We start from the raw sequence: 15,647 nt of genomic DNA, 5'->3' as shown, positions 1-15,647 counted from the left end.
TTCACACATTTATTCAAAAATTAGTGGTAAATTTAATATATTACAAGACTTAGGCTTACACACCCTAAAGAACAAAACATAGAGCCATACTTATATTACAACCCATGGTGACATGATCAAATCAGTCCTCAAAATTTCATGTAAACTATACAACACATAGATCATGTACAAATCCCAAGGTTTATACAAAATATAGATGTCTATATGCAAGTGTGATCTTCCTTAAGGCTCTCAAAATCTCCCTCTCTAATGGCTAGCTTCATGCATCCACTCGCTCATTCCCTACGATAGAAACAACTATCGCTAAACATATAGCTTAGTGGTGTAAAACTATAGGTTCGGAGCCATCAAATTCACAAAACTACCTTTCTCAAGCCATGGGTAGCATAATCGATCATAATAAATAAATCAAGTAAACAATATATCAAAAGCATCAAGTTCGATATTTAGAGGTCCAATTGTCAAGAACGCTCATAACACCATTTTCCAAGAGATTCAATAACAAGGCTCGCCCAATATGTACATCATGTCTTTACACCAGGCACAAACAAGTATCAAGAAGGGCCGACGCCCTGTATCAAGAAGGGTCAAAGCCTAATAATCAAGACAACAAAGAACCATATTAAAAATGGGTTTCTAATTTGTACTTAAAATGGACAACTTCCATACTTAAGACGAACTAAAAATCCAGAGTCAAGATGGCAAATGATCTGAATCAAGAGGCATGCCAATAGTGACAAAGTCACAGCCACAAGAAGGACAAGGTCCCAACAAGAGTGCCAGGTGATCAAACAATCCATACAAGTGGGCGAGTTACACAAGCGTCTTTAACTTCTCAAAGGATACCAATACAACAATGGAAAGTGACAAGAGTAACCAAGGTACCAAGATCAAATTTCAGCTATACTAGCAGTTAAAAGAGTGCAAATACAAGATTATACACAAACCTCAGTGCTTTAGCAAAGAAACAGTCCAATAAAACGTCAAGAGTTCAAACCGTAGATCACAACGTATCAAGGTCCTCAACTTGTTCACGAGTATATACAACCTTAAAAAATACAATTAAATAACTTCTTTAATTTCCGACAGCTCAATAATATTGGTGTAAAATAGAATTATCATCACAATTAAGCTTAGCCTGTACAAACACGACTATGCTCCCAAAATAGTGATTCTGGCCAGCCTAGTACCTTATGTCGCAACTTAGATTTGAAAAGAAAAATGGCAAAAATAAACTTTATAGCCTTCATGAAAGATGTAGCTACACCTTTTAAGGTTGAAAATAAACAAGAATCAACGCAAAATATATTTTGTACAACAAGATATAGTCAAAACACTAATAGTTGTCCATACAGGATTTCAAATTTCAAAATCTGGACAGAACTTGTCCTATGTTGCGTCCCATATTTAGATACCATAACAGTTATATCAGAGTTTTACATAAACAAAAAAGTTGTAGGTCTACGAATTAGCTTTCAAAATCATATTTATTCACTATAAACGGAGTTCTAGAGGACGAGATATACATAAATTACCAAACACTACCCAGCTCATGAACAAATTTCGTCACTTACCAAAAAGAAATGTGTGTCTCGAATTCTAGCCAAAAGAACCAAGTTTTCTCTTGTGATTTTAAAGAACGATCTATTTAGATATGTTTCTAAGGTTCTAAGGCTTGAGGAAAACGAAATTACTAAAGGAGGGGTGAAAATATATAGTCAAACAAGTGATGTTTATCCCTTGGGCAGCTGTCCTTCAAAGGTGCTGCCCAAAATGCATACATATACACCTATATATATATATATATATATATATATATATATATATATCCCTCGTCTCCTTTTAAAGTTATAAATAATTCTAATTAGAATATTACCTAAACACCCCATCACAATCCCTTAAATTACGATCACAATTTATGTTAAGCAAGTTAGCAATTATCACAACATTTCAAGTTCCTAAAATGAGAATAAAACATATTGTAGTAATTAATCAATGGTAAATCGACATGCGAATCTTGGTTAATATTTAGGGGTGTAACATTCTAGGTGGGCTGGGAGTGGACTGTATTGTTGGGTGCCCCCTGGGATCACTCTTTCTAGATGGGTTAGGAGTGCACTTCTGGCTTGGTGGAGTCTGACGGATTATCTTGGTTACTTTGGGCTGGTAGCCCATTTTTCTTCTTTCTCAATAGACTTAGTTATTTTGTGTATATGTCGGGCCTATGGGGGTTTGTTCAGGTTTTATTTAAACTAGCATACGAGTGTACCTTCTGGGCTTATGGGGTCCAGTTAGGTTTAGCTTAGTTGTACTTAGTTTATTTCTGGTATGCTCTTGTGCTTTCTTTTCATATCCGTTTTGACTTCTCTGGGTCTAGATTCTATCATTTCTTATGGTTTTAACCCTTTTGCTCAATCGGCCTTTGATGTCTACTGAGTACCTGTTGTTTTGGTACTCATGCTACACTCTGCATCTATTTTGTGATGCAGGTCCCAGGACCAGTTACTAGCAATGATTAGTTCTAGCCTTTTTTTTTGCAGTTATGACTCAGAGACTAAGGTGAGCACTTGGCGTTTTGGGTTTGTTCTGTCTCCTTGTTTTGTTTTAGCTAGTCTTGTTGCTTTTGAGACACGCTTTGTTGTGGTCCACTTTTGGGACTTGTACACTTTATTAGACAGCTCTGTACTAGTGACTTACAGTTTCTGGGAGAGATTTCTGTATATATTTATTTTTGTTTGTTTTCGCTAATTTCTGCCCTTACGCTCATTGCTTGATGTTCTGGGTTACGGGTTGGCTTACCTACTGGTGTGGTATAGTAGGTGCCATCATGGCTCGAGAAATTGGGTCGTAAAAAGTTGGTATCAGAGCCCTAGGTTCAATGGTCTCACTTGTACAGAGCTAACGTCTAGTAGAGTCCTGCAGATCAGTGCAGAGACGTTCGTAACTTATCTTCGGGAGACTACAGGATGTCTTTAGGAAGATTATTTCTATTTTTTCACTTTTGTTCAGCGTATGTCTTATTGGTTCCTTGAAACTTCACTTGTTTCACTCTTTTGCATGATGGATCGCTCGCGAGGTGGCGCGGTCGGGGGCGATACACCTAGGTCTGCAGACAGATCCCCAAATTGGGGTAGACGCTGACCCCGAGGTCGAGGCAAAGCCGCAGCCCCAGCCCAAGAGAGATAGGAGGATCCAGAGCCAGTAGCAGACCCTCCAACAGCTCATATACTAGCTCCACCGGTGGGGCCGAGGCCATCCCAGCCACCACCCGCACTAGTTCTGACTCCAGATCTCCAGGCCGCTATTGCATAACTCTTGGGGTACGCTTGGGGTATGTAGCAGCCACTCGCCCCAGCTACACCAGCACCAGTACCTCAGGATCAGCCTATTGTGAGGGCACCTCTGGTCCAGGTACCACTTGAGGGAGTACAGCCCTTGGCAGCGGACAGACCTATGCCGCTCAAGGACCAGAAGATGTTTGGTGTGTTTCTTAGGTTGACACCACCGAGGATTTCTAGGCTTTTGGGTAATGATGCCCACAAGTTTCTTACTACTTTTTGTGAGAGGCTTCGCACTTTGGGTCTAGTAGAGTCTAGAGGGGCCGACTTCAGCTCTTACCAGCTAGATGGACCTGCCAGCCAGTGGTGGCGCATGTTCATGCAGACCAGGCCAGTTGGATCTCCACCGGTGTCATGGGATAAGTTTTCTGAGGCCTTCTTGGCCAAGTTTATCCCTCGTAGCGTTAGAAACCGCCTCAGGGATCAGTTCTGAAGGTTGAAGCAGGGCTTTACATCGGTGGCAGAGTACGAGCCTAGGTTCCACGAGCTCTCCTGTCATGCCAAGATGATATTACCTACAGAGAAGGAGAGAGTAAAGTGTTTTGTTCATGGGTTGAGATTGCAGCTTCGGCTTGAGACCTAGTCCTTGGTTTATGTGGGTCGATCCCTTTTAGACATGGTTGAACATGCCAGTACTATGGAGCATCTTCGTGGTGAGGCCCAAGAGGGCAGCGAGAAAAGGGCTAGGAATGAGGGCAGCTACAGTGACTCTCGCCCCAGGTTGAGGGATTATCATGACTGAATCGGATGATGGTTTTGATAGGATTAGTCTAGCCAGCCTACCCAGGCCTCCCTTCACGCATCATATGGTGGTCGGAGTGAGTCCTGTTCGAGTCAGGGCCGCGAGGTATTTCATTCGGGTTCTTTAGACCATGGTGGCCGTTCTTCTGGAGTTATCCTCGGCAAGGTTGCTTCGAGTGTGGTGAGATGGATCATTAGGCCAGGGATTGTCCTCAACATAGTCAGATTGCTCCCGGTCCTCAAACAACTCCCCCAGCTTTACCAGCACCTCCAGCTAGAGGTCATGGTCAGGGTCAGGACTGTAGAGGTGGTAATCAGGGTATACGGGGTGTTCCCCGAGGAGGAAGGTCAGGTGGTAGGTTTGATGGTCAGGGCAGAGGCAAACATAACCATTTCTATGCAGCTCCAGTGAGGGTGGAGGCTGAGGCATCAGACGATGTGATCACATGTATGATTATTTTAGGGAAGCAGCCCGTCTTTGCTTTATTTTATCTGAGCTCTACTTTTTCTTATGTTTCTATTTACTATGCCTCTCGCTTGAGTATGATTTTTGAGCCTCTAGTAGCGTTGTTGCGTGTGTCGACCCCTATGGGTGAGTCTTTAGTAGTGGATCAGGTATTTCGATCTTGCTTAGTTACTATCCAGAGGCGTGACACCCGGGCTGACCTTATATTGCTTGACATGGTTGATTTTGACGTGATTCTGGGCATGGACTGGTTATCCCCTTGTCGCACTATTTTAGATTGCTTCTTTAAGACAGTTACCTTAGCCATTCCTGGTATTCCTCCAGTGGTATGGCAGGGATCTCATAGTAGCACACCAGTTAAGGTTATCTCTTTTATTCGGGCTAGGAGGCTAGTGGCTAGCGGATGCTTATCTTATTTGGCCTATGTGTGTGATGTGAGTAGGGAGGTCCTCCAGTTGAGTCAGTTCCTATTGTTCATGACTTCTTAGATGTGTTTCCTACCGACCTACCTGGCCTACCCCCAGAGCGGGATATTGATTTTCCGATTGACCTTGAGCCGGGTACTCAACCTCTTTCTATATACCATATCGGATAGCTTCTGGAGAGCTCAAAGAGCTTAGTGTTCAGCTTCAGTATCTCTTGGGTAAGGGATTCATTAGACCTAGTGTATCACCTTAGGGAGCTCCCGTTCTTTTTGTAAAGAAAAAGGACGGTACGATGCGCATGTGCATTGACTATAGACAGTTGAATAAGGTGACGAAGAAGAATCGATATCCTCTGCCTAGGATTGATGACCTATTTGACCAGCTATAGGGAGCTTTAGTGTTCTCTAAGATTGATTTGAGGTTCGGTTACCACCAGTTGAGGATTAGGGCAACGGACATCCCTAAGACTGCATTGAGGACCCGTTATGGCCATTATGAGTTCTTGGTGATGTCTTTTGGGTTGACTAATTCCCCAGCTGCCTTTATGGACTTGATGACGCGCGTGTTCAGGACTTATCTTGATTTATTCGTCATAGTCTTCATTGATTACATTTTTATATACTCACGGAGTCGGGGTGATCATGAGCAGCATTTGAGAGTTGTGCTCCAGACTTTGAGAGATCAACAATTTTATTCCAAGTTCTCAAAGTGCCAGTTTTGGTTAGACTTTGTAGCGTTCGTGGGGCACGTTGTATCCAAGGAGGGCATTATGGTAGATTTGGCGAAGATTGAGGCTATTCGTGACTGGGCTAGGCCCACCTTAGTTTCTAAGATTCAGAGCTTCGTCGGACTAGCAGACTACTACATATGATTTGTGGAGGGTTTCTCTACCTTGGCAGCACCTCTGACCCGATTGACTCGTGTTGATATTCCCTTTGTTTGGTCAAGGGAGTGTGAGGCGAACTTTTTTAGGCTCAAGGAGTTATTGACCACCGCTCCTATATTGACTCTTCCAATTGAGGGTGAGGGCATCACGATTTATTATGACGCATCTGGTGTTGGTTTGGGTTATGTATTGATGCTGCAGGGTCAGGTTATTACTTATGCGTCGAGGCAGCTTAAGATCCATAAGTGCAACTACCCCACCCATGACTTCGAGTTGGCGGCGGTAGTGTTCGCGCTTAAGATTTGGAGGCACTACCTGTATGGAGTTTGATGTAAGATCTATACCGATCATAGGAGTCTTTAGTACATTATGATCCAGAGGGACCTTAATTCAAGGCAGCATCGTTGGATTAAGCTCCTGAAGGACTACGACCTCTCTATTTTCTATCATTCGGGCAAGGCGAATGTGGTAGCAGATGCCTTGAGCCAGAAAGCTGTGAGTATGGGTAGTCTAGCTAGCCTTCTTATCTATTGAGGAGTGGCCCTTGGCTTTGGACATTCAGTTCTTAGCCAATAACATGGTTCGATTGGATATCTCAAATTCTAGACGCGTCTTGGCCTATATGGGAGTTCAGTCTTCTTTGCTTGATAGGATCCGTGGTTGTCAGTTTGAGGATGAGGCCTTGGCGACCGTTAGGGATCAAGTGTTAGCGGGTGATGGTGTTAAGGATGAGGCCTTGGCGGCCCTTAGATCCTAATAGAGTGTTGAGATTCGCCAACCGCATTTGTATCGAGAGTTGGGGATTTGGTACGGTTGATACTCTGTGAGGCCCATGAGTCTAGATACTCTATCCATCCAGGCATAGCGAAGATGTATCATGATTTGAGGCAGCATTACTGGTGTAGTGGCATGAGGAGAAATATTGCGGACTTTGTTTCCCGTTGCTTGTGCTGCCAGCACGTAAAGGCCGAGCATTTTGAGGCCTAGTGGTGAGTTTCAGAGATTACCCATTCTGGAATGGAAGTGGGATCGCATTACTATGGATTTTGGGGCTGGCCTACCGCGGACTTCTAGAGGTGTTGATAGCATTTGGGTCATCGTTGATCGATTGACCAAGTCAGCACATTTCATTCCTGTTCAATCTTCATTTAGCACCGAGAGGTTGGCTCGTATCTACATTTGGGAGGTGGTTCGACTTCATGGGGTGCCGGTTTCTATTATATCATATTGGGGTTCTCAGTTCACATCTACATTTAGAGGACCTTTCAGGATGAGTTGGGCACCCAGGTTGAGCTTAGCACAACTTTCCACCCGCAGATTGATGGTCAGTCAAAGCGTACTATTTAGGTCCTTGAGGACATGCTGCAAGCTTGTGTTTTGGAGTTTGGTGGTCATTGGGAGCAGTTCTTACCTTTGGCGCAGTTTGCGTATAACAATAGCTACCATTTTAGAATTCAGATGGCCCCGTTCGAGGCCTTGTATGGTAGGCGTTGTTGCTCCCAGTGGGTTGGTTTGAGTCTACAGAGCCTAGGCCGTGGGGTACAAATTTGATTCAGGAGGCTTTGGACCAGGTGAGAGTGATTCAAGATAGACCCAGGACGGCTTAGAGTAGGCACTAGAATTATGGGATTAGAGGCGTCGACCTTTGAGATTCTTTGTTGGTGATCGGGTATTCCTCTGTGTACCGCCCATGAAAGGCATGATGAGGTTTGGGAGGCAGGGCAAGCTTAGCCCCAGGTATATTGGGCCTTTTGAGATACTCCGAACAATTGGGGAGGTTGCTTATGAGTTGGCCCTACCTCTAGCATTTTTAGCCATCCACCCAATTTTCCATGTCTCGATGCTACGCCGGTATGTTCCTGATGAGTCCCATGTGCTCAAGTATGATGCAGTTGAGTTGGATAACCATTTGACATTTGTAGAGGAGCCAGTTGCCATTCTAGCTAGAGATGTGAAGAGATTGCGCTCAAGAGTCATTCCTATTGTTAAGGTCTGTTGGAGGCATCGTCTAGTCGAGGAGGCTATTTGGGAGACCGAGCAGGAGATGTGAGAGCAATTTCCCAGCTTGTTTGAGCCTTTAGGTACTTCTTGACCCTTACTTTCGCGGACGAAAGTCCTTTTTAGTAGTGGATATTGTAATGACCCTCCTGGTCATTTTTTTGGTTTGCCTTTTTATGTGTCATTTAGAGCGTTCATGTAGCGACCCCAAGTCATTTATGACTTGTTTGACAGTTCGGTCACCTGGTCGTTCGTTTGGTTATTGTGCGAGTTTTAGTGTTTTTGGAGCTTATGAACCTTGAACGATCATTTTCGATCAAAATTTCAAGAAGATGACATCGAAATCCAATTCTGACGATTCTATCAACTCCGAAAGGGTCATTTTAGGCTAGTAGCATGGTCGGCATGACTCTTGAGGTTTTCAGTGTGAGTCGGTGCAATTAGGCATTTTAACTTTAAGTTTAAGCCTAAGTTTGACTTTAGTCAACATTCTGAGTAAATACGCCCGGATGAGAATTCTGTCAGCGCGGTTAGCTCCGGAATGTCGAGTTTGGTCTAAGTTGACCTTCTTTTGTGTCCCGAGGTTTCTGAGATTGTTTCGAGCCCTTTTGTGGTTTTTGACTTAAAATGGCAGTTGAGTGTGGGACTCACTTTTTATTAAGATGACCTCATATGAAAATTTTGTTGTACCATTGAGTCCGGAATATCGAATTTGGTATGGTTGCTTCTCGTTTGCGTGCACGGGGTTCCGAATGAGTTCGGAGCACCCCGTCAGAGTTTTTAAGTTTTCGAAAAATATGCTGAAAATATGATATATAATGCAGAAAATCAGCAGCCTTTCCAAAACTTTAAAACCTCCTAGCTCCCTCATCTCTGAACCAATTTAGGCGATTCGAAGTGTGGGAGCTTTGTATTTTCGATGGCTTCACTGTAGAGTGTTCGGAAGTTGTTGGGTGCATGTCGTTCGAGGTAAATTTCACGATAAACCTGACTGTTGTAACCTTTTTCAAGTTCTTACTTTTGGCTTTCTTGAATTGGTGTCATCTCACTCATTTTAGCTCGGTTTTGGGTGATTCGAAGTCCCACGTATTGGATATTATCGTGGCTACGTCGTGGAGTGTTCAAGGAATGCTGGGCACCATTCGATTCTTGAAAATTCCGAGTTTAGACTGCTGCATGGTTTCTTTTAAGTTGATTAAAATGTGGTTTTCTTTCATATTGGGTTTTGCTGCGTTTTGAGCCTCGAATTGTGTTCCATTTTGGAACACAAGTTCGGGGTACTGTTTTGGGTCTCTTGGAGGAGTCAAATCTGGACAGTTCGGTGCGAGTCCCACGATTTCCGTTTTGACTCCAAAATTGACATGTCTCCGTTTGTTGTGATTTTGTTGTCTAAACAGCCGTACTAATATTGTGATCCTATATTTTATAGAGTGACAGCGTTCAAAGGTTGCTCGGGAAGGAAAAGCTCCAGCAAAGTGATTTGGAGCGCGCGCGGTCGGCCTTAAGGTAGGCTACGACTTCCTTTCTATTAGATTGAGCTTAATTGTGTAAAAGCATGTCAATTGGAGTGAATTGGGGGTAGGTACCAGTTTCCTACTTTACTTTGATTAGATACCTCATGTTAGGATCGATTGGTCATATTTCGGGTGTAGTACCATGTTAACCGGTTTAGTAGAGTTGCACGCTTATATGCTAAATTCTATTGTGTTCTTGTATGATATGTATTGTATGCTTTGTTCATCCTTAAATGTAAGCATGATGTCCTTAGTCTAGGTTAGGCTAGCATTGCCTTAGACTTATGACCCGTGTGGGCTGGATAGCCTTGACTTTCTATTGATGTCGTTCGAATGACTTAGCTCCTTGTAGATTGGAGTAGCAGAGTTGAGTCTGATAGTTTGAACCTTACATTAGGCGCTATCACTGCTTGCTGCATTTCTGTATCTTCTTTCTCTAATTCTGTGGTTTCGACGCGTTCTCGAAGGCTCAGTGCATCACTAAAGGCGTAGGATTGAGATAGTATAGGCTTGGAGCGTTTTCTGTGATTTCTTAGAGTGGACGGCGTTCCAGGATGGCTGTTGCTAGATTGGATCCTATTGGAGATACCATCACCCTTAGGGTCGTTCTTTCTAGCTGGGTTGGGAGCATATCGTTGGCTGGGTAGACTCAGTGATTTTGGCGATTGCCCCCGGGCCTCTCTTTCTAGCTGGGCTGGAAATGTGTTGTTGGATGGGTGTCCCCGGGTCGCTCTTTCTAGCTGGGCTAAAAGCTGACTACATGGTAGGATGACTCGCGATATCTACCTCACCCTCGGGTCCCTCTTTCTAGCTGGGCTGGGATTGGACTGTACGGTTGGGTTCCCCCTGGGGTCACTCTTTCTAGCTGGGCTGGGAGTGCACTATTGGTTGGGTGGAGTCTAATGGATTATCTTGGTTACTTTGGGCTGGGAGCCCAGTTTTCTTTTTTCTCAATAGACTTAGCCATTTTGTGTACCTGTCGGACTTATAGGGGTTTGTTCATGTTTTATTTAAACTTGCGCACGAGTGTACCACCTGAGCTTATGGGGGTCCAATTAGGTTTAGTTTAGTTGTACTTAGTGTATTTCTTGCATACTCGTCTTTTCATAACCACTTTGACCTCTCTGGGTCTAGATTCTATCCTTTCTTATTGTTTTTACCCCTTTTGCTCAGTCGGCCTTTGATGCCCACTGAGTACATGCTGTTTTGGTACTCATGCTACACTCTGCATCTATTTCGTGATGCAAGTCCCAGTACCTGTTGCCAGCGGTGATTAGTTCCAGCCTTCTTTTGCAGTTGTGACTCGGAGACGAGGGTGAGCACTTGGCGTTTTGGGTTTGTTCTGTCTCCTTTTTTTGTTTTAGCTAGTCTTGTTGCTTTTGAGACACGCTTTGTTGTGGTCCACTTTTGGGACTTGTACTCTTTATTAGACAGCTCTGTACTAGTGACTTCCAGGTTCTGAGAGGGATTTTTTTGTATATATTTATTTTGGTTTGTTTTCGCTAGTTTCTGCCCTTACGCTCATTGCTTGATATTCTGGGTTACGGGTTGGCTTACCTACTAGTGGGGTATAGTAGGTGCCATCATGACTCGAGAAATCGGTGACAATATCTCTTTCATAAGAACTCGAAATCGAGAAAATTCAACGGCGTTGGAAAGATAATTCAATTATCTTTCCTGCAGTATCTGGTAGCACACCTAAAACATCATGATCTAGGAGTTACAGTCGTTTGAAGTTGACCCAAAAATCATACTTAACTTAACTCAACTTTGCCAAACTTTCCAAATTTGATTATTTCCAAAAATGGTTTCTTCCAAATTCTAGTTCTTTCTAGTTCTTTCAAATAGCGAGGTGTTACAATAAGTACAGATACACTGGTAAGTAAGATCATTCTATCATGGGAGGATATATTCTATTAACCTCGGGTACTTGAGGAGAATAATTTCATTAAGGAGACATTGTGCATTCAGTGGGCTCGATTTTCTTTTTTGAGAAAAATATTTTGTATATTATTTTTAATTTGTTTCTGATTCTATTTTTTGTATTGCTTTAATTTTCTAGTTTTGAAAATATTGTTTAAACTTTGTTGTTTCTTATCAAGTTCTCCAAAGTTTTTGTTCTAAGTATTTTAGGAATACAGGATGAATAACAAATCATACTCACACATAACAACCTAAATTGTCTTACACCAAACATGTAAAAAAAAATCTAGAATCAAATAAACTAAACGGAAAAGGGTCACATTTGCCTTATACTCTTAGAAAAGGGTCATATTGATATGTGACTTATAATTAAACGTTACGATTCACAGAGTGCAATAAGCTTTCATGTAATAGCAGTAAAGTTTCCCATAATCACATTATCATGTATTTTACGTTGGACACAAGACACGTCTTGCTATTAATGCTGAAGTTAAATGTTCAATATAAATAAATTACACAATTTTTTTTGTGAAATATCATACACAAATTGGTGTTTCTCTTGTATTTTCATGCACAAGGTTATGTCGTATTTACATAGACAATACCAATCTAACTTACACAAGCATAATAAGAAACAAATGGAAGAAGCAAAATGCATAGCAGATAAAACTCAATGTCTCACCAAAACACAGAAAACAAAATCACAAAAACAAAATACCAAACTACTGGAGATAGAGACAGCAGTATATGTGATCCTTCCGCGTTCTCATGTTCTCGGTTCTCAGTGCTGCACACCAGCTGCGACCAAAGCTGATAAACACTTCTTTCTTGGTGCTCAGTTGGATCCAAAGGCGTATCCAAGAGGGGGTCACCGGGTTCACGTGAACCCATGCTCCCCTCCTGAAATCATATATAGTAGTGTTATATTTTTTAAAAATATTTAAATATAGATATGTGAACTCATATTTGAAGTATTCTACCGTGCGATTAGGTTGGGTGCACCTCTCTAAGTGAGGTTAGAAATTTGAATCTTTTAGTTATCATGTTTTATTTTCCTTTTTAAAATTGGGTAATGTCTCTCTAAGTGGTTTGGATAGATAAAAATAACTTTGGACCTATAATTTTAAAATTTTAATTATTTTTAGTGATAAGAACCTAAATGTTAAATCGATCAAATTTATATCTTAGATCCACCTTTTTATAATAGTGCACCCATCATCTCAAAATCCTGAATACGCCTCTGGTTGGATCATACAACTCGTGGCATAAATGAGAGGGGACTTATTCCTGGTCAGTAATGCTGGATGTCCCTGATACCAGCAGCAATATAAAATCTTGGTCAGAAACCAGTATTTGGCTGAATTGGCAATTATCCAGGCTATGGTGCAAACTTGCTTTCTGGATGCAAGATTCCAATGGATGAACTTACTGATTCCAGCAGTTGTAGAAGCTATTGAAATTAAGATGATAGTATATTGGGTCATATTTTTCTCTGTTGAAATTTGTCTTGTAACTAAGTCCAACTTGATTGAAAACCTGAGACTGGCGGAGTCTCCTATCAATGATTTCAAGGTCTGTTTTGGAGACGAAAAGTCCAATGATCTTTTAGACTTTGATTTTACAAAAAACAACTATGCCCGCCCCTTTTTCAAAAAGAAAAAAAAACGGCAGTATCACGGCGGTGCTGAGTCTGTACTAGTAAATCCACTTCACTCTCACTATCCACCACAATCCTCAGTCGGTGTTGATCATTTCTGAACAGCTCCACCTGTACAATGGCATGGATGAAGATTAAATCTTAAACACCTATCATCTAATGTGACGCAAGATGATGGGTATAAAATTAGGGCTAATGGGTAAAGAAATTAGGGCCATGGATTTTCACATTAGTTGGGTCGGATTTTACTAGATATAATACTAAATAGAAAGTAATTTTATAATTTAATTATAATAAAGTATATAAACATGGAGCCATGTAGACGCCATGTGGACTAATAAAAATGGTGACATGATAAATTAATTATATAAGGGCAAATACGTACTCAAAGTTGGATGATAAGGGCAAATATATCAAAAAAGTATGACGAAGGGTAAAATATGACCCTTTTCTAAGAGTACAAGAGTAAATATGACCCTTTTCCGTAAACTAAATCATCATAAAAAAATTCAACTTTATATTACAAAAAATGGAATTGATATTTCATCGGTGTTAAATTTACAATGAAAAAAAGAAGGATTTTTTTCTCTTTTCTATCTACTTTTATTTTTCTAACTATTTAATTTGCTTCTAATGCGAAAAAAAAGAGACTAAACTCTAAAAGTCATGTTTCGATAAAACCAGTCATTCTTAGAATTGAATCCCTTACTTGACTCAAATTCCTTCTCTTGAGCGTTCCTCCATAGCCAATACAAATTTAAAATGTCATCATTCTTTTGGCAATTCTCCGTTTAATTATCATATGGGGTGGCATCATTTCATCATCGTCATCTATGTACTCGTCTTTGAAAATAGCTATATTTTTTTCATTGAACAATGAAGTTTTGTTCATTGCTATGGAATTTGTATCCTGCTTCATGATAACTTTTCGTATCATGGATACCTTGTTGTTATAACGATAAATTTGAAAGTCATATTCGTCTTGTGCTTCTTTCTTATTAGCTGGATTTCGAAACTCCAGTTCATGCTCTTGAGGAAAAAGCACTTCCCTTTTCTGAAATTCTTCATCCATTAAAAGAGAAGGATGAGAAAAAATGAAATATTTTTTTTGGAATGAAAAAATTTGAAATTGAATTAATAGGAAAAGGGGGTTGGAGAAGGGAAACATATAGGGAATTAAAATAGTTAAGTGTCATGCTAAAAAGCATGGGGTGAGCTTTAGCATGACACTTACCCATTTCCATTCCATATATATATATATATATATATATATCCCTTCTCCTACCTCCCCCCCCCCCCTCCTCCTTTTCCTATTAATTCAACTTCAAATATTTTTGTTCAAAATAAAATATTTCATTTTTTTCTCATACTTCTCTTTTTTATGGTTGAAGAATTTCAGGGAAGCGAAGTGTATTTTCCTCAAGAGCATGAAATGGAGTTTCAAAATTTAGCTAACTAGGAAGAAGTAGAAGATGAATATGACTTTCAAATTTATCGTTATGACAACAAGGTATCCATGATATGGAAAGTAATCATGAAGCAAGACACAAATTCCATACCAATGAACAAAGCTTCATTGTTCAATGAAAATAAATACAATTTTTTCGAAGATGAGTACACAGATGATGATGATGATGTTGAAATGGTGCCTCCCCGTATGATAATTAGACGGAGAATTTCGAGAAGAATGATGGCAACTTTAGTTTGTATCGGCTATGGAGAGATGCTCAAGAGAAGGAATTTGAGTCAACTAAAGGACTCATTTCTGATGGTTGGTTTTATCGAAACATGACTTCAGAATTTAGTCTCTTTTTTGGTATTAGAAGCGGAGAAAAAAATTCGTTCTATTTTTTCATTGTAAATGTAACACTGATGAAATATCAATTCAATAACTTTGTGTACTTGTGATTTTTTGTATGAGTACGAATTTTAAATTAAGAATTTTAGAATTGAGATCAAACACAAAGCTTGTTAAAAATGAATAAGAAAACGAAGACATAAAATGGGAAAAGACTAAATATACGGGGTATTAAGGGGAATTTTAGTAGCTAAGTTGGTTGACTACCTGAAAACTTGTTGATGAGAGTTTGATTCCCCACTATGTAATCTCCTTCCTCATTTTCCTTTTCAATAACAATTAAAAAAATATTGTTAAAATAAATCATACTAAGGAAAATCAAATCATTCAACATTCAATGAACAAATAAATAGAGTTACCCTATTTAACCAGTATTTAAATAATTTCAATCATATTTTCTGATATCTTCATCTTCATTCATTTTCTGGACGATTGTTGAGGAAAACATCCTCTCAGATTTAAGTATATTCATTCTAAATTACATAGTAAATGGATAACTGAGAAAAAGAAGAAGTAACTGAAAAAAAGAAATTCAAAAATGACAAGGAATTCAGAAATGACAAGAACGTACAAATTTACTGGCGAACAGTCGGTGCTTGAAGAGTTGTTATGGCTTTTGGCTGAAAGGGAGAGAAATAGGATAGTTGGGGGGTGGGGGGGTGGGGGGGGGGATTGGAAAAGAGGAATGTGGGTCACTTGGTTAAATAGAATGAAAGGTGAAGTTTACGAGGAACAATTGGATTGGATTTTGGATATTTTTATGGGTCATGAATTGGATCAATTTATGAGTTAAAATTGGATGTGAATTTTGGCTAAAGTTAGCATAATTCAACCAATTTTT

General features: G+C 40.4%; 1 pseudogene; it reads left to right on the top strand.

Moving 5' to 3' along the window:
- The window catches only part of LOC125830122 (uncharacterized), a 25,610-nt pseudogene extending 15,486 nt beyond the window's left edge, over nt 1-10,124 (top strand).
- The last annotated feature ends 5,523 nt before the right edge of the window (nt 10,125-15,647 follow it).

Source organism: Solanum verrucosum, unplaced genomic scaffold (genome assembly GCF_900185275.1).
Source record: "Solanum verrucosum unplaced genomic scaffold, falcon-dt-bn FXZP01000464.1, whole genome shotgun sequence".
Taxonomy (NCBI): Eukaryota; Viridiplantae; Streptophyta; class Magnoliopsida; order Solanales; family Solanaceae; genus Solanum; species Solanum verrucosum.
The sequence above is the reverse complement of the archived record's forward strand: the minus strand, read 5'-3'. Positions and strand labels throughout refer to the sequence as shown.